A 21120-nucleotide genomic window follows, 5' to 3' on the forward strand; every position below is an offset into this window, starting at 1 on the left:
GTAGCAGATCGAGCACTGACCGCCATGGCGCCTCCTGCTGGTCGTCTGGAAATTAGCTATTTCCAGCCTCGGACGGTGTCTCGCCTGCTGCTGGCCCCATGTCCCTCCTGGACCCCGGCGCCCTTTACCTCAGGGTTCTGCCCACAGCAGTACCCCCACACTCTGGGTCTCCCCTCCCAGGGGAACCCCCAACCCTCTATACCCACCTTGCCTCAGTGGCTACTGCCAGTCATCATCTAGCCCCATTCTCTAGGGCAGACTGCAGTGTAATGGCCACTCATCACAGGGAAGGGGGTAGGACCAGCAGCCTCTGCCTATCCCCGGGCTACACCTCTGTAGCCCCAGGACCTGCTTAGGCCCTAACCAAGGCCTCAGCCTGGAGCTCCCCAGCTCCTCTTGCCTTTCCCCAGCACTGTTCTGCGGCAGGTACCCTCAGCTCACAGGCAGCCAGGTCCTTCCCACTCCAAGGCTGGAGTGATGCTGACCCAGCTCCTCCCTGAGCCCTTATATGAGGGCCAGGTGTGGCCTGATTGGGTGCGGCCCCAGGTGTGGCTGCCTCCCCAATCAGCCTCCCTTTTCCCCCAGGAGCGGGGTAACTGCCCCGCTACAGTATCCCACTGTGCAACTCACTGCTGCCCACTGCACTGTATTTTGGGAAGTTTTGGCAATGCTTGGTGGGGCCCAAGCAGGTTGCACAGGGGTGACTGGGAGCATGGGATCAACTTCCCATAATGCAATGTTCACCATCCCATAATTTTATACATCTTCCCTAATTTTCACACCTTTCCCCCCGAATCCCACAGACCCCACTCATTGTCTGCCGTCTCTGACAGACCCCCGGAGCCTGCACAGCTGCCCTGTTGTTACAAGCTTTGCAAGCCCAGGGTATATAGTCCTGCAGTGTTTGCAGGAATAGACGTGCGGGGGATGACAACTCCGTGCAGAACAGATTGCTGCGGGACACAGCGACAATCAATGCAAGCTTGATGGTGGCATTCACCGAGCAGCTGCAGATGGCAGAGCTCCGGTTGTGGGCCCGAGAAACAAGCACCAACTGGTGAGATTGCGTCGTCATGCGGGTTTGGGATGATGACCAGTGGCTGCAGAGCTTTCGGATGCACAAGGCCACGTTCCTGGATCCGTGTGCCGGACTCGCCCCAGCCCTCCAGCACAGGGACAGGAAAACGAGACTGGGACTGACAGTGGGGAAGGGAGTGTCGATCACATTGTGGAAACTTTCAGTGCCAGACTGCTACCAGTCAGTGAGAGTCTCGCAACAGAATACACGGTGGGGTAGATTTATCATAAGGCGTTAACAGACAGTTCCATGTTAAGTGGCCTGTTAATGCCTCTCCAGTCAAAGGGGCACTAGTGGGTTACAGACTGTTGTCTCTTACAACTCCGGGTAAAGGGAATTGGAGCAAGAATTCAGATCCTTTCCCTATCCGATTCCACCGGGATCGTGCAGAAGCCAGGAAAGTTCCCCACAATAGCAGGACCAACCCCCGTTTGCATAATTGGCATCATGAACAGGATAGCGTCTGTAGGCTCCACCCCATTAGTTGACTGGTTGGGTTCTGGAGGCACTGGCCAGGCCCGGCTGAGAACCGACCATGGTGGAACAGAAGAACGACAGGTCCAGTTTGCTGAACTTCAGTGCTAATTATCGGACAAGGCTGGGGCATTACGACAAGCTAGATCTGAGCAGAGAGAAGTTTTTTGTCGGCCAGAGAGGTAACAGACCTCAGCTTGCCCCCTCCCAGCCCCATGGACCCCCTGAAAAACCAGCCTTTCACTCCCACTGCCGTGTGCGGGGACCCCAGGGGGGTTTCATCTGGAACTGAACTGGGGACACCAGCCTTTCATAACAGACAGCTCAAGTTCGGACTGTTTTTAAACACTTGTTTCATAGCATCACAATCGATACAATTGTGTCAGCCTTGTAGGTTGCCATGGGTAAAACTAAACAGCTCTTCAAATACAAGTGAGGGGAGATCAATCACTCGTCAGAGTCACTGCGCCTAGAGGAATCCTGTTGTTACATTCCTCATGTCCTGGCTTTCCTGTGGCCTTTTCCTTTCCCTGCCATCAGTGAAAAGTTTTGTTATTTTGCACAAAAACTTTATTTCCCTGGGAGAGACCCAGGAGCGGGAGCTGCCTGCGTGTAGCAAACACCCCGAGAAGGTGGCAGACGAACACCCTTAAGACAAGCTGGCTCATCCCCGCAGACCCCAAGGATTGGAATCCGCAGCAGCAACAAACCCTTGCGTGTGCAGCAGGAGCTAACGCAAACCTTGACTTTAAAAGCAGCTGTCTCGGCTAAGGTTTGTCATTGGGGCGATTTGTCTTCATTTCCCTTCTCTGAGAGGAGCGGTGGGGTTGGTGCCACCTTACCCTGGGATGTAGCACCTCCCTCCCCATATTTCAGCCGCTCTGGGAACCTGTCTCGGGGTAGAGCTGACAGATTGCCTCCTTCCCATCCATCCTGCTCACTAGAGTTGCCGGAATGAGTCATTTTGCTAGTACCTGCTACACCTGGGCAACTCTTCTTTGCCAGATGCATTGGTGGTATAGTGGTGAGCATAGCTGCCTTCCAAGCAGTTGACCCGGGTTTGATTCCCGGCCAATGCAAGGCTGTGTTTTGTCCTTGTCTGGAATTGGCTTCATTTCAGTCACATTGTCTTCAAATCACATGGTCAAGTTGCAGTGGGGGAGGTTTAGGTTGGATAGTAGGAAAAACTTTTTCACTAAGAGGGTGGTGAAACACTGGAATGCGTTACCTAGGGAGGTGGTAGAATCTCCTTCCTTAGAAGTTTTTAAGGTCAGGCTTCCCTGGCTGGGATGATTTAACTGGGAATTGGTCCTGCTTCAAGCAGGGGGTTGGACTAGATGACCTTCTGGGGTCCCTTCCAACCCTGATATTCTATGATTCTATGAATTGTCAAAGAATTTATGTCCCAAATCCCAGCAGGTCGTTAAAGACACAGTGGGGGGTTGCAAGGAACTATAGAGCGAGCGGTAGGAGTCTTCCTTGTGTCTAGAGCCCTGTGCAGATACACAGTTTGTATCCACAATCTGCAAAAATAGTCCGCAGATTTGCAGGGCTTCACCAGGCACCTGTGCCAAGCCCCGCACCACCAAGCATCCTCCACTTCGTCCCAGAGACTTCCTGCCCCAGAGATCCGCGGATTTACAGGGCTTTACTTGTGTCATTTGAGAAAGTCAGAAACCGTGGGGACATGCATCTGTATCTCCTTGTCTTCAGTAACGAGGAGTCTGGTGGCATCTTAAAGACTAACAGATTTATTTGGGCATAAACTTTCGTGGGTAAAAAACCATGACTCCATGCATCTGAAGAAGTGGGTTTTTTACCCATGAAAGTTTATGCCCAAATAAATCTGTTCATTTTTAAGGCACCACCGGCCTCCTCGTTGTTTTTGTGGATACAGACTAACACGGCTACCCCTCTGAGACTTGTCTTCAGTGTTATAATTCCAGCTGCTGGAGGTGTTTGTCTCGTGCTCATGCATGATGGGGAGAAAGTGGAAATATAAAGTTTTGTGTCCATTTTTGGTGCTGCAGATTCTCTTGTGTTACAAAAATAAGGATGTAAACAAAAGGGTGTAAAGGAAAAATAAACCAAAAATTGTAATACAATTAGGTAAGCAGAAGAACGAGGTTAAGCCAAACCTTTCAAAATAATAATAGAAAGGGGGGAGAGAAAGAGCTCAGGTATGTTGGGATCCCACCTATAGTTGAACTCAGATTGCTAGAATTAAAGTTCAGACCATTACGCTGTAGCCTATAGAGCTAGTTTACTCTTTATTATATTCAACAGGAACAGAGGGCACCTACAGGCCTGTATCCTGTAAGACATTAGCATAAGTATTGTAGGCCTGTGACCCTTGGCATGCCATAGATAAATGGCCTGGCAGTTACCCTTAGATTTAGGGGACCTAGGAATAGCTTACTCAACAGCAGAAGTTGGGAACTAACAGTACCGGGCAGGAACACTGAAGTGACCCTGGGCTTGGACATTTTAGGATAGAATCGTTGGCAAATATCAAACCATCAACTCGCCTGAGCAACTGGTGGTGTGGGTGATAATGAGTTAAACGGCATCAATATGTATTAATAGGTTAACCTATCAGATAGGTGCACCCCAGTCTTACGAGGGCGAGGAAGTTAGATTTGGACATGGAAGGCTGGGCACGAGAATGAATATTCATGGCAGCGCTCAGGCCCTATAATAGGGCAAACCACCGTGTTGAGGGTGTTTGCTTTGCATCCTCTGACCCTTCAGCTCTGTTGTTATCTACCATCAATCTTGGGCACTGAGGAACCTGGACCGTTGGACTCATTGGGCAGGCCAGAGACAGGGCTGGTCCTTTGTCTCTCACCACCAGGTCCTCAAGGAAGGATGTGAGTACGTAAGTCCAAGTTCATATGCAAAGAATGACACTCCCGATATCCCCAATCCTGAATTCTTGCTGTCTGGGCCTGTGGTTTGGAGCTTTTCTGTCTCTTTTACTGTTTCTAGTAAAAATCACGACGGCTTGGCTTTGCCCTCAGTGCAAGCATCCTCGCCGTACCCCTGGAGGTTCCCGACAAGAAAGCAAACGCATTGGTTTTAGTTCTGTGTAGCCTGAATCAGGGACAAGAACCTGACTACCCTCAGCTCATTAGTCAGGATCAACTGGCAATCAGTGCAAGGATTAACCATTAAAACCGGTCAGGCATCAATGTCATAGGAAACCTGCTACTGCCCCTCTTGCTGAACACCTGTGATGCACAGGATTGAGTTGGGACAACCTCTTGGCTTCAGCCACTGAGTGTTTCTTTGTGCTCCTAGTCCCTTTCTTGCCCCTTCCTTGGTATTTCTCTCCTTCACTCTCTCTGCCGTTCCCCTCCTGCTCTCTCTTCCCCTGCACTTTCTCAGGAACTTGCCCCACAGCATTTAGGAAAAGCCAGAGATTCTATAATCTGCACAAGTCAGAGGGGATGGGACCCAGTTCATAACCACTCACCAGGAGAAAATGAGCCTTTATGGGAAACTATGTCACACAACGCACAGTCAACCTGTGGAACTCCTTGCCAGGGGATGTTGTGAAGACCAAAACTATAACTGGCTTCAGAAAACAATTTGATAATGTCATACCTGTAGGTCCATCGATAGGCTATTAGCCATTGATGATCAGGGATGCAGCCCCATGCTCTGAGAGGCCTCAGCCTCTAGCTGCCAGAAGCTGGGAGTGGATGACAAGGGCAATGGTTTTGTCTGGCTATGTTACTGGCCACAGCAATAAAGTGAGTGGACCCAAATCCCTTTTCAGAGCCCAGGCACCCAGAGGAATCATGGGGCTTTTCAGTCCTTAGGTCCTGGCGCCGGTGAGTGCACGCTGTGAAGCTTTAGCATCTTGCAAAGACATGTTATCGCCACAAGCGAAACCAAACCAACCAACCAACCAAAGAAAGATCAAGATTGAAATGTTCTCCAGGTTCCTCGGTCCCAACCTGCCGCCCGTTCGGCCGCCGATGCAGCTCCATCCCTCCGACCCCAGTAGATGCCGATTCCCTCCGCCCCAGCTGGGCAGGGTGTGAAGCCCTGTCACTCTGCATTGCCTAATTCCCCAAACTCTGGGGGACTTCAGCTCCCCTGTGCCCCCAGGGACCCTCCACCCCACTCCCGACCCAGCTCCTACTTATCCCTGGGGTTTTCTCCCAGCAGAGGGACATCGTAGGGGGCTGGGTCCCTGTTTGCCTTTGCTCTCTCCCCGGCACAGTCCAGGGCAAGGGTCATGGATTCTTCCTAAAAGTGGGGGCCAGGGGGCTGGGCCCGTGGCAAAAAGTGGATGGGCCAAGCCCGTCCACTTTGAAAAGTGCGAGGGCCTTGGCCCCTTGGCCTCCCCTGTTCCGGCACCCCTAGTCTGAGCACCGTGGCCCTGGGTGGAGCTGCCATTCGCCTGCCCCTCATGCGGTCTCAGCTTTCTGTTACCCCAGCATTTCTTCTCGCCATCTGCAGCAGCATCGCAAACCCGTTGCACTTGCCTCCTGTCCCCTCAAGGGGGCAGTGTCTCTGCAGTGTGAACATCACCTGCAGCTCCGCTCTCCAACACCGAACAACTCCCATAGGCGCGGGAAGAAGGGGTGCGGCGGGTGCTGCCGCACCCCCCACGTTTTGAGCAGGATTCATAGATTCATAGATATTTAGGTCAGAAGGGACCATTATGATCATCTAGTCTGACCTCCTGCACAACGCAGGCCACAGAATTTCACCCACCACTCTTACAAAAAAACCTCACACCTATATCTGTGCTATTGAAGTCCTCAAATTGTAGTTTAAAGACCTCAAGGAGCAGAGAATCCTCCAGCAAGTGACCCGTGCCCCATGCTACAGAGGAAGGCGAAAAACCTCCAGGGCCTCTTCCAATCTGCCCTGGAGGAAAATTCCTTCCCGACCCCAAATATGGCGATCAGCTAAACCCTGAGCATATGGGCAAGATTCATCAGCCAGATACTACAGAAAATTCTTTCCCAGGTAACTTGGATCTTACCCCATCTAAAACCCATCACAGGCCATTGGGCCTATTTACCATGAATATTTAATTACCAAAACCATGTTATCCCATCATACCATCTCCTCCATAAACTTATCGAGTTTAATCTTAAAGCAAGATAGATCTTTTGCCCCCACTACTTCCCTCGGAAGGCTATTCCAAAACTTCACTCCTCTGATGGTTAGAAACCTTCGTCTAATTTCTAATCTAAATTTCCTAGTGGCCAGTTTATATCCATTTGTTCTTGTGTCCACATTGGTACTGAGTTTAAATAATTCCTCTCCCTCTCTGGTATTTATCCCTCTGATATATTTATAGAGAGCAATCATATCTCCCCTCAGCCTTCTTTTAGTTAGGCTAAACAAGCCAAGCTCCCTGAGTCTCCTTTCATAAGACAAGTTTTCCATTCCTCGGATCATCCTAGTAGCCCTTCTCTGTACCTGTTCCAGTTTGAATTCATCCTTCTTAAACATGGGAGACCAGAACTGCACACAGTACTCCAGGTGAGGTCTCACCAGTGCCTTATATAACGGTACTAAAACCTCCTTATCCCTACTGGAAATACCTCTCCTGATGCATCCCAAGACGACATTAGCTTTTTTCACAGCCATATCACATTGGCAGCTCATAGTCATCCTATGATCAACCAATACTCCAAGGTCCTTTTCCTCCTCCGTTACTTCTAGTTGATGCGTCCCTAGCTTATAACTAAAATTCTTGTTATTAATCCCTAAATGCATGACCTTACACTTCTCACTATTAAATTTCATCCTATTCCTATTACTCCAGTTTACAAGGTCATCCAGATCCTCCTGTAGGGTATCCCTGTCCTTCTCTAAATTAGCAATACCTCCCAGCTTTGTATCATCTGCAAACTTTATTAGCACACTCCCACTTTTTGTGCCCAGGTCAGTAATAAAAAGATTAAATAAGATTGGTCCCAAAACCGATCCCTGAGGAACTCCACTGGTAACCTCCCTCCAACTTGACAGTTCACCTTTCAGTAGGACCCGTTGTAGTCTCCCCTTTAACCAATTCCCTATCCACCTTTCAATATTCCTATTGATGCCCATCTTATCCAATTTAACTAATAATTCCCCATGTGGCACCATATCAAACGCCTTACTAAAATCTAAGTAAATTAGATCCACTGCGTTTCCTTTATCTAAAAAATCTGTTACTTTCTCAAAGAAGGAGATCAGGTTGGTTTGGCACGATCTACCTTTTGTAAAACCATGTTGTATTTTGTCCCAATTACCATTGACTTCAATGTCCTTAACTACCTTCTCCTTCAAAATTTTTTCCAAGACCTTGCATACTACAGATGTCAAACTAACAGGCCTATAATTACTTGGATCACTTTTTTTCCCTTTCTTAAAAATAGGAACTATGTTAGCAATCCTCCAATCATACGGTACAACCCCTGAGTTTACAGATTCATTAAAAATTCTTGCTAATGGGCTTGCAATTTCTTGTGCCAATTCTTTTAATATTCTTGGATGAAGATTATCTGGGCCCCCCGATTTAGTCCCATTAAGCTGTTTGAGTTTCGCTTCTACCTCAGATATGGTGATGTCTACCTCCATATCCTCATTCCCATTTATCATGCTACCATTATCCCTAAGATCCTCTTTAGTCTTATTAAAGACTGAGGCAAAGTATTTGTTTAGATATTGGGCCATGCCTAGATTATCCTTGACCTCCACTCCATCCTCAGTTTTTAGCGGTCCCACTTCTTCTTTCTTTGTTTTCTTCCTATTTATATGACTATAGAACCTTTTACTATTGGTTTTAATTCCCTTTGCAAGGTCCAACTCTACTTGACTTTTAGCCTGTCTCACTTTATCCCTACATATTCTGACCTCAATAAGGTAGCTTGCCTTACTGATCCCTCCCTTCTTCCACTCCCTATATGCTTTCTGCTTTTTCTTAATTACCTCTCTAAGATGCTTGCTCATCCAGCTTGGTCTACAACTCCTGCCTATGAATTTTTTCCCCTTTCTTGGGATGCAGGCTTCCGATAGCTTCTGCAGCTTGAATTTAAAATAATCCCAGGCCTCCTCTACCTTTAAACCCATAAATTCTTCAGTCCAATCCACTTCCCTAACTAATTTCCTTAATTTTTGAAAGTCAGCCCTTTTGAAATCAAAAACCTTAGTTGCAGATTTATTTTTGTTAATCCTTCCATTCAGTTTGAACTGAATTAGCTCATGATCACTTGAGCCAAGATTATCCCCTACAACCATTTCCTCTATGAGGTCCTCATTACTCACCAAGACCAAATCTAAAATAGCATCCCCTCTAGTCGGTTCAGCAACTACTTGCTGAAGGAATCCATCAGCTATCCCAGCCCCCCCCCCCACCCCGAGACCTGGGGCTCTGCTCCTGGCCCTGCACCTGCCCCCAGCTGTGGCCCCAGCCTTGGCCACCTTACCCCTGTCCGTGTCCCCCAGTCCCGGAGCCACGGCCCTGCTCCCAGCCCGAGCTTTAGGGGGCAGTGAGGGGTGCAGACAGCAGTAAGGGGGGTGCAACTCAGCACCCCCACACTAACAGCTGTTCCAGCACCACTGACTACTCCCCTTTTTCTTGGCATTCAGCCTGTGCTTTGGCAACCTTTCCTCCTTCTCCATCATCAACCGGCATCCCAAGAGGCACTGGGCACAGGAATCTCCATAGAGCCAAGGGGATTTAGGAGCACAAACCCCACTGACCTTCCATGAGACTGGCGCGTCCCTCCTGCAGTGAACAGGAACTGAGCTTGTGCAGGGAAACCCCACTAGATATTGAGTGCAATGCCGTAACTAGTAGATCATCACAGCTGGGCAGGACAAAAGACATTGGAGACACGAAGGATTAAATCCAGGGCCTAGTGTAGGCAGAGCTCGCACCCCACCACCGAGCTACGCGGCCCTCCCAGTAGGTTTCACGCAGCGTAGCGCCCCATGGGCTTTCCCCAGGCCAGCATCTCAACCCCCTTCCCCAGCCTGGGCAGCGCTTTAATGCCACTAATTCTGTACAGGCCACGGCAAAGCAAGAGGCCCCTCCTGATTGTTTAATAGCAACTGGTGACCCCTGGGGATGCTTTACAGTGCAGATTAGAAACGGCAGCCGAAACAGCCCACTCCCCAACACAAGGTTCAACCCAGCACAGGAAACCCTCTTTGCAGTCTAATTACTCGCATCATAGAATCATAGAATATCAGGGTTGGAAGGGACCTCAGGAGGTCATCTAGTCCAACCCCCTGCTGAAAGCAGGACCCATCCCCAATTAAATCATCCCAGCCAGGGCTTTGTCAAGTCTGACCTTAAAAACTTCTAAGGAAGGAGATTCCACCACCTCCCTAGGTAACGCATTCCAGTGTTTCACCACCCTCCTAGTGAAAAAGTTTTTCCTAATATCCAACCTAAACCTCCCCCATTGCAACTTGAGACCATTACTCCTTGTCCTGTCCTCTTCTACCACTGAGAATAGTCTAGATTCATCCTCTTTGGAACCACCTCTCAGGTAGTTGAAAGCAGCTACCAAATCCCTCCTCATTCTTCTCTTCTGCAGACTAAACAATCCCAGTTCCCTCAGCCTCTCCTCATAAGTCATGTGTTCCAGTCCCCTAATCATTTTTGTTGCCCTTCGGTGGACTCTCTCCAATTTATCCACATCCTTCTTGTAGAGTGGGGCCCAAAACTGGACACAGTACTCCAGATGAGGCCTCACCAATGTCAAGCAGAGGGGAACGATCACGTCCCTCGATCTGCTGGCAATGCCCCTACTTATACATCCCAAAATGCCATTGGCCTTCTTGGCAACAAGGGCACACTGCTGACTCATATCCAGCTTCTCGTCCACTGTAACCCCTAGGTCCTTTTCCGCAGAACTGCTGCCGAGCCATTCGGTCCCTAGTCTGTAGCGGTGCCTGGGATTCTTCTGTCCTAAATGCAGGACTCTGCATTTGTCCTTGTTGAACCTCATCAGATTTCTTTTGGCCCAATCCTCCAATTTGTCTAGGTCCCTCTGTATCCTATCCCTGCCCTCCAGCGTATCTACCTCTCCTCCTAGTTTAGTATCATCATTCGCCACGCACAGAAGCCTGCTGCCGGGGGCGTCACATGCTCGGCTCCCGCTCTGTAGCTATCCCAAGGGTGAGAATACCAACATGATTTCTCTGTGTTCGCACTTCCCCGGCCACTGCTGCTGCTGTTTAGAGCAATGAATGATGCATTTTCCCAAGGACTGAACAACCCCCGACCCTGCTTTGCTCAAGCGGAATCGGTTACTGTGTCCTGATTTTTGCCTGGCCTAGTAAGAATTGACTTTTGTAGCTTTTAAATTTGGGGACTTCAAGCTCTGTGTTTGTGGTGGGTGTTTTACTCTCACCCTTCCGAGAACACACCAAAATACTTATGGGTCTCTAGGGAGGGAGAGTAGACCCTGGTCCAGTGGCGGGGGCGGGGGGGGGGGGTGGCAGATGGTCAGACACTAAACCACAGCAAGAATAACCTGGATGCTCCTTAGTCAGTGGGATTCAAACCTGTGTCGGGAGACCCAAATGGAGTTTTTTAAGAGGGGGGGCCTTAGCAACTTGGCCACCAGAACTTGACACCCAGTTTTCTCACTACGCTGCAGTTGTGTTCTCTTGGGAAGTCACTTCTAGCCATTGATATTCCCAGCTGCCTTGCAGCGTCACTGTCTCTATTAGTTGGTGGTGGTCCTGCTTTGAGCAGGGGATTGGACTAGATACCTCCTGAGGTCCCTTCCGACCCTGATCTTCTATGATTCTATGAAGAACAAGAATTCTTGGCTTGCAAGTTCCCTTCTGTCCAGAGCATGATTAGAGGGTGTTGGGGGTCAGTGACGTTGCTGTAGATAGTTGTCAGTTCTCCAACTTGGGCATTCAGACAGTGCCTTTCCCAGTCATATCTCCAGCACACCAGGGATTTCCATAGCAAGGGCCAGGCTTTCCTTTGGAACTGGGATTGCCACCCTGGAGTAAAGTCAGCCTCTTCTTTTATCCCATATGTTCCATGAAATAACAACAGCAGCAGGAAGAAAGAGGAGAGTCATGACCCCACTTTCAGGGCAGAAGGTAGCCATGTCCCATTTGCTATTTGCATTGTAGGAGAGAAAGTTCCAATGGAATTTAATGCCGCTGGCCAGAGAAGTGACACAGAGAGATTTTGCTATTCAGTGACTTGTGCAAAGAAAACTGTGTTTCTGTATGAAATCGAGGAGGGAAATGAAAGCCACACGGTGGCACCGTAAGCTAAGAAATGAGCGTGACGGACTCAGAACTGCTCCCCGGGAGAACTGAATTCTCCCATTCACCTGGGACTAAGGAGACATTTGGTTCTTCCAAGGAGACATTGGGAAATCAGGACATTAAGTCAGACCTGGAGGGTTCAGGCTTCTTTATCTCTCTGTAACAAAGGTTTCAGAGTAACAGCCGTGTTAGTCTGTATTCGCAAAAAGAAAAGGAGGACTTGTGGCACCTTAGAGACTAACCAATTTATTTGAGCATAAGCTTTTGTGAGCTACAGCTCACTTCATCAGATGCATCCGATGAAGTGAGCTGTAGCTCACGAAAGCTTATGCTCAAATAAATTAGTTAGTCTCTAAGGTGCCACAAGTACTCCTTTTCTCTGTAACAAAGTGACCTTGATCCCCAAGAAGGGAGAAAAGGCCTGGAGCTGCCTTTCATCACATGCTGGAGTCTCCTGGGTAGGGTTATCAGCCCTCCAGGGTTTCCCAGACATTGTCAATAAGAGTTAATGTCTGGGTTTTCACAAAGCAGATGTAGCTCAGAAAGAGCCCTGATAGGTCCAGTTCCCGATTGGTCCATTCCCCTGCATATGCAGCTGTCAGATCCCACCCATCCAGGCCCTGCTCCCAGCCCTGCGGAGGGGGGTTTTGCAGGGATGGCTGTTGCTGCATCCTCTGCTTGCACCAACCCCTGCCACCGGGACAGGGAGTGACACCTCCAGTGAGTACCCCTGCCGCAGGTGCCCGCTCCAGCAGCCCCAGCACCTTGCACTGCATCCCCACTGTGGTTCACCTACTTTTTTATAATGGGGTAAATCCATTTATTTGCTATTCTCAGTTTTGTATTTGTCTTGTATCAGGTGTGACAAAGCTCTCTCCTTGCCTCCGTGGGTCCTGCGTTTCCTGGCGGATTTCGCTAGCCTCAGAGGCTCACTGTGACCCTCCATGTAACCCTTCTCTCTCTAGAGACAAGGGTCACAGTCTGCTGAGCCATTTTCATCATAAGCCAGCGAGGGAGGTGAGGAGAAGTTATCCTTCCTTGCACAGTGTGACAAAGTGGGACTGTTCTTAATGTTTCATCTGAATAGTGTGGGGGTGCCTCAGTTTCCCCTATGGAGTTCTTAAGTATCTAGGTGCTGGGGTAAGGGTGTATGATCGTTGCAGAGCCCTAGAGGGCAGGTGTGTGCAGGGGTCTGGACACAGACAATGGCCGACACACTGTTTCCTGGCAACTGATGGCCTGGGCCCTTCCCCCCTGCAAGGTGAGAGCTAAAGGGTTGGAGAACAAAGGAATCAGGTGACCTCCTGGCCCGGAAAAGGGACAAAGCCTAGAGCAGGGTGGGGCTGGAGGGAGTTTCAGTTTGGGGCTGGCTGGAGACATGGAGTGAAGGGCAGACGTGGTTGTCTGGCTCACTGCCCCCCAAAATGGACCCAGCTGAGGGGTCCAGTTCTCTGCACCTACAAGCTCTGTTTTAGACCATGTTCCTGTCGTCTAATAAACCTCTGTTTTACTGGCTGGCTGAGAGTCACGTCTGACTGCGAAGTTGGGGTGCAGGATGCTCTGGCTTCCCCAGGACCCCGCCTGGGTGGACTCGCTGTGGGAAGCGCACGGACGGGCAGAGGACGCTGCATGCTCTGAGGTCAGACCCAGGAAGGTGGAAGCTGTGTGAGCTGTGTGTCCTGCAGACAGGCTGCTCACAGAAAGGAGACTTCCCCAGAGTCCTTTGTGGCTTCGTAGGGAGCAGTTCCAGAGCATCGCCCGGGGACTCCGTGACACACAGTCTCTGTTGTCTCCCAGTCTCAGTGATTAATCAGGGGGCAAAAAGGGGGGGGAGCCCGGGCCCACCCTCTACTCCGGGCTCCAGCCCAGGGACCCTATTAGTATCAGCTATGGCAGTTGACCTTTTAGAAACATGACATGTACAATTCCCTGGGCTACTTCCCCCACAGCAGCCTTCACTTCCTCAAGCTCCACTTCACCCTTACCTCAGGGCCTCCTTCCTTGTGCCTGATATGGTGTGTACTACTCAGCCTCTCCAACAGCACAACTTCCTCCCACAGCTCCTGACATGCACCCCCACCTGACTGACTGGGAGGCTTTTAACAAGTTTCAGCCAGCCCCTGATTGGCTTCAGGTGTCCCAATCAACCTAGCCTCCTCCCTGCCTTCTGGAAAGTTCTTAATTGGCCACAGGTGTCTTAACTCACCTGGAGCAGTGCCATTTCACTTATCCTGGTACCAGGGATTTGTTTAGCCTGGAGCTAATATATCTACCTCCCACTACTATAGTTTCTATAGCCATCTGGCCTTGCCCTATCACACAGGCTTTTTAAAAAAAAAATCGATCTAGTTAATGGCATGTTTGGTTAATTGGTTAGCTGACTAGCTAACTAGTGATTTCGGAGGAGGAAAAGTTTGCATAGATTCCAACTGAAGATTTCTCCAAGCAAGATTGGGAGGGAAGATGTTGCTTTTGACTCATCAGACTGTATAGATTTGGTGATCAAAGACTCTGAGACTCACATGAACTCCACCTAAGGTTTGGGGGAACTCTCAGTTTCTTCTCACTATGTTTCTGTGGGGACTGACCTGTTTGGATTGAAGTTTTCTGTACTGATGTTCACGTATAACTGTGAAGATAATGTAGGTGGATTATAAAGTAGCCACTTGGTGTTGTAGAAATTACATTACAGTGGTTTATTATTCATGTTTCATTAGCGTAAGATTTTATAAAGCTGGCACTTAAGAATTAAGTTTATTCCTTTTGCTCTTTTGGGGACTTGAATGTGGGGAGGTTGAGCCTGTGCTATCCTGGCTGAAAAACCTTAGAGACTATATGCTGGGTCTCCAGGTGTTTTTCTCTGGGTTTTCTTTACGCACCAGAGAAGGGACATGACATAAACTCTAGGCCACCCAAAGGTGACACTGGCTCAGAGCTGATCAGCAAGAGGGTCTGAGTTAGTGTCAAAATCATAGCTCTCCAATCAGGGACTCATGCCCCAGACCCCCATGTGACAGGTGGGGATAGTCACCACTGTACTGATGAGGTAGGAACTGGCAGCTGCCCCTGCACCACAGGGATGACGGGGTACTGTGACTGCCAGGAGATCCAGCCGGGAGGGGGTTGCTCTGGGCTCTGCAGGGTGGTTTCAGCTGGGAGAAGGGTGAGACTGGGGAGTTTGTCTCTCATTTATAGGAGGCTTTGCCAGCAGGGAGGCTGTGGGTCCCATGTTGGGGGGTATCAGTGGGGTCTGAGCTGGGGCAGCAGCAGGGGGGCAAGATGGGGAGTTTTTCACTTGATCACAATGAAACGGCAAAACCTCTCCCTGTGCGCCAGCAAAAGACAGACTCTCCTGTGTAGTAGGAAGAGAGCCTGAGACAGAAGCCCTTGTATCAGGGGCCTGGTATGAGGCCTGAGGCCTGGACTAAAGTAGTGTCAAAGCTTTACTGATAGAAATCAAAGACAAGCTGTGGGCGAGAGGCAGGCCCTGCTCACAGAATCCGGCAGGAACAGGGCTGATATTACAGAAATACATGTTCCTAAGAAGTGCTAGGCACAGAGCGCTCACGCAAACACATCCCGCTATCAAGTGGTACCAGAACATCCCGATATCAAGGATGGTACAAAAGCATTCCCCAAGGGTAACGGGACCACACTGACCCCTTCTCAAAGATAAGGTCAGGATGACAGTACGTCATGGAGATGTTTTGATCAACCCAACATGTACAAGGTGATGGGTGGTAACTAGCCACATCAGGGGGCAGTAACTAACTGTGTCAGAGGGGCAGTACATAACTTGTTTGCATCAGGGTATAAAGATGTATGTCAGAGGGAGTGTCTTTGTCTACCCTAGGGAGGAATGGAAAGTCCCACTGTCCACTGAGCTGGGCACACATCTCGGGGTCCAGTAGGGTATGCGAGATACTAGTCCTGTGTTTTGTCGACAATAAACATGGCCTGGTGCCTTCGCACCTTAACGGATCTTGTGGTCATTGGGCGGTTCGCTGGAGGTCTGCAGTGCCGGCTGTCTGCGCAGAGCTGGGGCAGCACACAGGGAGAACACACACACGCACAGCCGAACATCCAACCACCCGGGGACCCCGACCCCCACCCTGATGCACGTTCCAGCGTTTCTGACTTTCTCATAGTACACGATGGCGATTCCTACAGCTCACCGTATAGTCCTGCCCCCACCCCCCGTTTAACGACCTGCTGGGATTTGGGACAGAAATTCTCTGACAATTGCGTTGACCATGTGATTCGAAGACAATGTGACTGAAATGAAGCCAATTCCAGACAAGGGCAAAACACATCCCTGCATTGGCCGGGAATCGAACCCAGGTCAACTGCTTGGAAGGCAGCTATGCTCACCACTATACCACCAATGCATCTGCTGACAGATGCTCTCCATGGTGCTACTTCTGCGAGCAAAATGACTCACTGCCACACGGCAGGACAGATGGGTGGGAGGCAGCCTGTCAGCTCTGAGCCCAGACAGGTTCCCAGTCCCAGAGTGACTGAAAGATGGGAAAGGGCCTGGGGAGCATCTCCAGCCTCAGCTCTTTTGGGGGTAGATGAAGTGAATGCAGCCGCCAAGCCTGGGTCTTTCCCTAGGGAATAAAGCTTCTGTGAAAAACACTAGGGCCAAGTCTACACTCCAGGGCCTATAGCTATGGTACCGTAGCTATGTTGGCATAACCCCATAGTATAGACACACCCAACAGTGATGGCAGGGGCTGGACACTGTGGCCCAGAGCCGGGCTCCTCCCCTGAACCAGGCAGGAGAAGCTATAGGGCTCTCTGCACAGCAGCAGCTGCTCTGGGCCTGGGATTATCACCGCCAGAGCAGGACTGCTGGGGCAACTAAGACATGACCAGCCCCTGCCCAGGGCTCTGCCTCACTTCCCAACCCCAAGTCTGTGCCTCTTGCCACAGCAATGGTGACTCTGGACCCAGATGTGACTGATCCCCAACTCCCATCTGCGAGGGCCAAAGGAGCAGGTTTTCCCCTCCACTCCAGCCATCTAACTGCTCCCCGCATGCTGGGCTGGGAGGGAGTCACCGCTGGGAGATGTCACTGGTAGGTGGGGACAGGAGCAGTTACTGGGCCTGAGGTGACCCCAGGGAGTGTGTGTGACAGTCTATTAATCCTTTTACTGGACAATGTCAAAGTTTGTGCAAAGTATGCCTTGTAAGATATCATTTAAAAGCTCATAATTTGCTGATCATTATGTCCTGATAAAATATGTCTGGCAACGTTATATGTGAAGTTATAAGATTCTACTGCATGATATGACTAAGACAATTTTGGAGGAAGGTCGCAAACCGTTGTCCAGAGACAAAAGGCTAGCCTACGCTCCAGCCAGGTGAAAACAAGATCACCTGAAGAAGTGGCCATTCATCAGCAGAAAAGAGGGTATGGGCAAAAATCTGCATCTCGTCAAAGAAGCAGCTTGAAGTTCCTGCCCAAACAGGCTCGTAGCGGCACAGCTGCGCCGTTGTAAGGTGCGCAGTGTAGACATAGCCAGAGACTTTGACTTTAGTTCACTCCATTTGTTGAGAGTGGAAGTATAACATTGTATAAGGGGACATGCTGGATACATTGTATATGAGAGGGCATGCCAAAACATGTTACAAAGTATCTGAGGGAGCACACGTAGGGACAGTTAGCTTTTGAATGGAGAAACAATTAAGATAGAGCCAGCACGTCTAAGAAGCAGGCATCAGAATGGAAGGTGTGAAGGGCAATTAGTTAAGTTAACTGGAAGCTGTTAAAGGAGATTGTTAAGGGTGGCAGGTAATTGAAGATACGTGACTGGTCTCAGGGATCTCGAAGGGTGGTGACTAAAATCTTTTTCTTCTTTTGTCTGTAACTTCTCTGTAACTTGTTCTCCAAAAAACTGTATAAATTAAAAGACACAAGTCCCACTCGGGGGGCTCACTTCTAAATGCATTAGCAGAGCAGCTTTGCTAATAAAACAGAGTAGTCTGATAAATTGTGAGTCTGAGTCAAACTTTGACATGAGTTAGGTGTTAGCTGTGTTTTACTTTTATTTCTTTGTAACCAACTCAGACTTTTACCCCTCATTACTTTTAATCACTTAAAATCTGTCTTTCTGTAGTTAATCCACTTGTTTTATTGCTTTATCTAGACCAGTGTGTTTGGACTGAAGTGTTTGGAAAACTCTATGTGGGATTGTGCACATCATTTTATATTAATTAATGATGGACTTTCTATGAGCGTGTATTATCCAGCAGAGTGTTAGGCAGTAGAAGACACACATTTCTGGGGGAAAGTCTGGGACTGTGTCGCCCTGCAGTGTGATTCAGAGTGTCTGGCCATAGCACTCAGATAGTATAATGGGCTGACTTACATGCTGTGTGTGAGCAGACCATGCGACAATTCTGTTCTTTACTGAAGTCCAGTACTGAAGTCAGGTTTACTGGCCTGTTATTGTCGAGGTCACCCTTGGAGCCCTTTTGAAAAACAGGCGTCACATTAGCTACCCTCCAGTCACTGATTTAAATGGTAGGTTCCAAAGCACAGGTCGCAGTCCTACAATTTCACGTTTCTGAGGTCCTTCAGAACTCTTGGGTGATACCATCCACTCCTGGTGACCTGTTACTCCAACTGAGTAGCGGGGCGGTTGCTAGGAACAATGAAGGTGCTGGTATCAGGGGCCTGATCTTCATTTCCCATTCAGCCCCTTTCTCTGAGCACAGAATCTGCCCCAGGTCTGGTCTCCTGAAGCCTCTGCCACCCACCCAGCACCTCATGCCCCATGGCTCAGTCCTGGCCTGGACTGCTGCTGCTCTCCAGAACATGGAAGGAGCGGAGGCAGTGCAGGAGCCTTCCCTGGGGCCACAGGCCTGAGGCTTTGGGAGAGACAGATTGTCTGAGACATCAGAGCGTTGGAGACCCTGTAGCCATCCCCTAAATCAGGGGCCTCTTCCAGGCCTGAGTCTGAGCTGCCAGGATCCCTCCCACTGAGCAGGATGCCCACAGATTACAGCCTGAAAACAGGCATCTGATGCTAACTCCTGTTCTCCCTGCATCACAGCTGGGGGTCAAATGGCCCCTCCATTGCTATAGGGTGTGTGGGCATCATGCCATAGCACCGTGCAGCCATTCATGGCATCAGCACTTCTACCAGCAGCCCTGTGCCAGGCACAAAACCCAAAAACCCAAATGTGCAGCAGGTCCAGCTGCAGCTGGGAAGCCAGGGTTTGCTACCAGGCAGCTCAGTGTCTATGTCCATTCTCTGTCCAGCCCATGGTGCTATTTATACCACTAAACGCTGCATCAATCCCAAAGCCCCCTTTCATCAGCCCTAGAAATTCATTTAAACTTATGTTTGGCTCCCAGAGAAATAAACAAATGTGTCTGTGAACAGAAGGGAGTCAAGTTCAATCCCTTGTCACCATCAATGTGCAAACCAGGAGCCTGTTGCTTTGCATTCCTGATGTGGTGCCATCGTATGGCCATTCAGTATCAGTCCCTGTTATTAAATAAATGTGGGTTTTTTCCCCACAAAAACATTATTTTCCTGCTAGAGACACAGGCGCAGATTAATTTACAAAGGGCAGGTGATCCTGCGGCAGTGCTGGAGGGAGAAGGGAACATTTTCAGCATCACTAAATGAATGCGTTGTGCTTCCCACACACAGAGAAAGTTAACAATCATTGGAGCTACCAACGCACTTCACAGAATGAAACAAACACCTTTACGTGCAACGGGAAGGGTGAATTAAATAACTCTAAAATATGTTCTGGGCAATGCAAGCCACTTGGTACAATTGATGTGCTACATAATAGATAAAGAAGTTAAGAAAGATGTGGTTAAAAATTAATTTGTTGTGCCTTTTACACACACACTCAACTGAATGACTTAAGCTACCCACATGTCCACTTTCTCTTGGCATTTTTAGTTCTGAAGGGTGTCTGAATGTGTCCAGAATGCTAGAATGAGGCAGAGTAACTGTGAAATTATCATCACAGGAATCAGCTAAAAACTGGGATTAGGCGAAGCGGAGATGCACACGCGGCCTATTGCACAGCTGGTGAAGTGACAGCGACACACTTGTGAAAGAGAACGAACTCACGTGGGAGCTCTGGGCAGCTGCCCTGTCAGCGCATCACTCACCCGGGAGGTGTTTCACAAAACCCAGCACTTCCCCTCTGGAAGAGAAACACTCCCTGCTGTCACCAATTAACTTTACTCTCCTTGGAGTGGTTTCTCCTCGGGGACCTGGCGCTCTCTGGGAGGTCCATGGTGATTCTTAAAAGAGCCACTGGGGGGTCAGGAATCTTCCCCATGGAAGTCTCTGCACTCCTTTCTCAGGGGCCACCTTCTGAGCCCTGGCTTTGGGGTTGGTTTTAGGCTGGCTCTCTCCTGTCTTGCTTTGCGGTGGCTTCTTGACCACCTTCTGAGGCTTGGCAAACTTTGACCTTTTGGGGTCTTTTCTTTGCCGTTCTGGTCCCTGCTGCAGCCACCAGTTTCTTAGGGCTCTTCGTAGCCCTGGGCATGGTGGCCTTTCTGGGGATCCCGGCAGCTCTGACCAGCTTCTTGGGGGTTCTTTTCCTGCTCAGAGCCACTGGCTTGTTCTTGTGCCTTGTCCTGAGGGCCCAGCTGCTGCTGGCTGAGTGCGAAGGAGCCAAGGTGCTGGTGACTTCAGCCTGCCCAAGGTGTCTTTGCTCGTCAGACTCCTGAGCCCCAAATGCATGTGGTTCTTGTTCTGCACAGCACAGCCCTGGAGAACACGGACCTGCAAGTGTCCATCATATTATATTATACCTTTGTTTAATCTATGAAAACATAAACTAGAGCCTCAGAGGACTGGAATTGATTTCAGCTGATGGACACGTTTGCTCGGTGTTTGTACATTTCAACAGGAAAAAGAAAAGGAGGACTTGAGGCACCTTAGAGACTAACCAATTTATTTGAGCGTAAGCTTTCACGAGCTACAGCTCACTTCATCGGATGCAGGAAAGATGCTGAATGTTTAAATTCACTTCACATCCCCGTTCAGTGGGACTCGTGAACGTACTGGAGATGTATGTTCATTAAAAGAGGCAATTTCTTAGGGAGCACCTGGATTTGAACCAGGGACCTCTTGATCTGCAGTCAAATGCTCTACCACTGAGCTATACTCCCTATAGGGGAATGCTGTTGAATTCAGTGTCTTGAAGATTATGGACACACCTTTTCTCAGAGCACTGCTCTTACATGCTCAGACGTGGGTGGTTTTAAAAATAGGGGTTTGTTAAACATTATCACTGCATGTAAACACCACAACTGCGCAGTCTCA

The 21120-nt window shown here is 49.4% G+C and overlaps 3 non-coding genes across 3 annotated transcripts; 1 reads left to right on the forward strand and 2 right to left on the reverse strand.

Moving 5' to 3' along the window:
* Positions 1–2559: 2559 nt before the first annotated feature.
* On the forward strand, positions 2560–2631 carry TRNAG-UCC (transfer RNA glycine (anticodon UCC)). The gene has a single exon. It is a non-coding gene; the product is annotated as a tRNA-Gly (tRNA).
* A 13497-nt stretch (positions 2632–16128) lies between these two features.
* On the reverse strand, positions 16129–16200 carry TRNAG-UCC (transfer RNA glycine (anticodon UCC)). Its single transcript has one exon. It is a non-coding gene; the product is annotated as a tRNA-Gly (tRNA).
* Positions 16201–20894: 4694 nt separating this feature from the next.
* Positions 20895–20966, reverse strand: TRNAC-GCA (transfer RNA cysteine (anticodon GCA)). The gene has a single exon. It is a non-coding gene; the product is annotated as a tRNA-Cys (tRNA).
* Between the last annotated feature and the right edge of the window lie 154 nt (positions 20967–21120).

The sequence above is a fragment of the Eretmochelys imbricata genome, chromosome 28, assembly GCF_965152235.1.
Source record: "Eretmochelys imbricata isolate rEreImb1 chromosome 28, rEreImb1.hap1, whole genome shotgun sequence".
Taxonomy (NCBI): domain Eukaryota; kingdom Metazoa; phylum Chordata; order Testudines; family Cheloniidae; genus Eretmochelys; species Eretmochelys imbricata.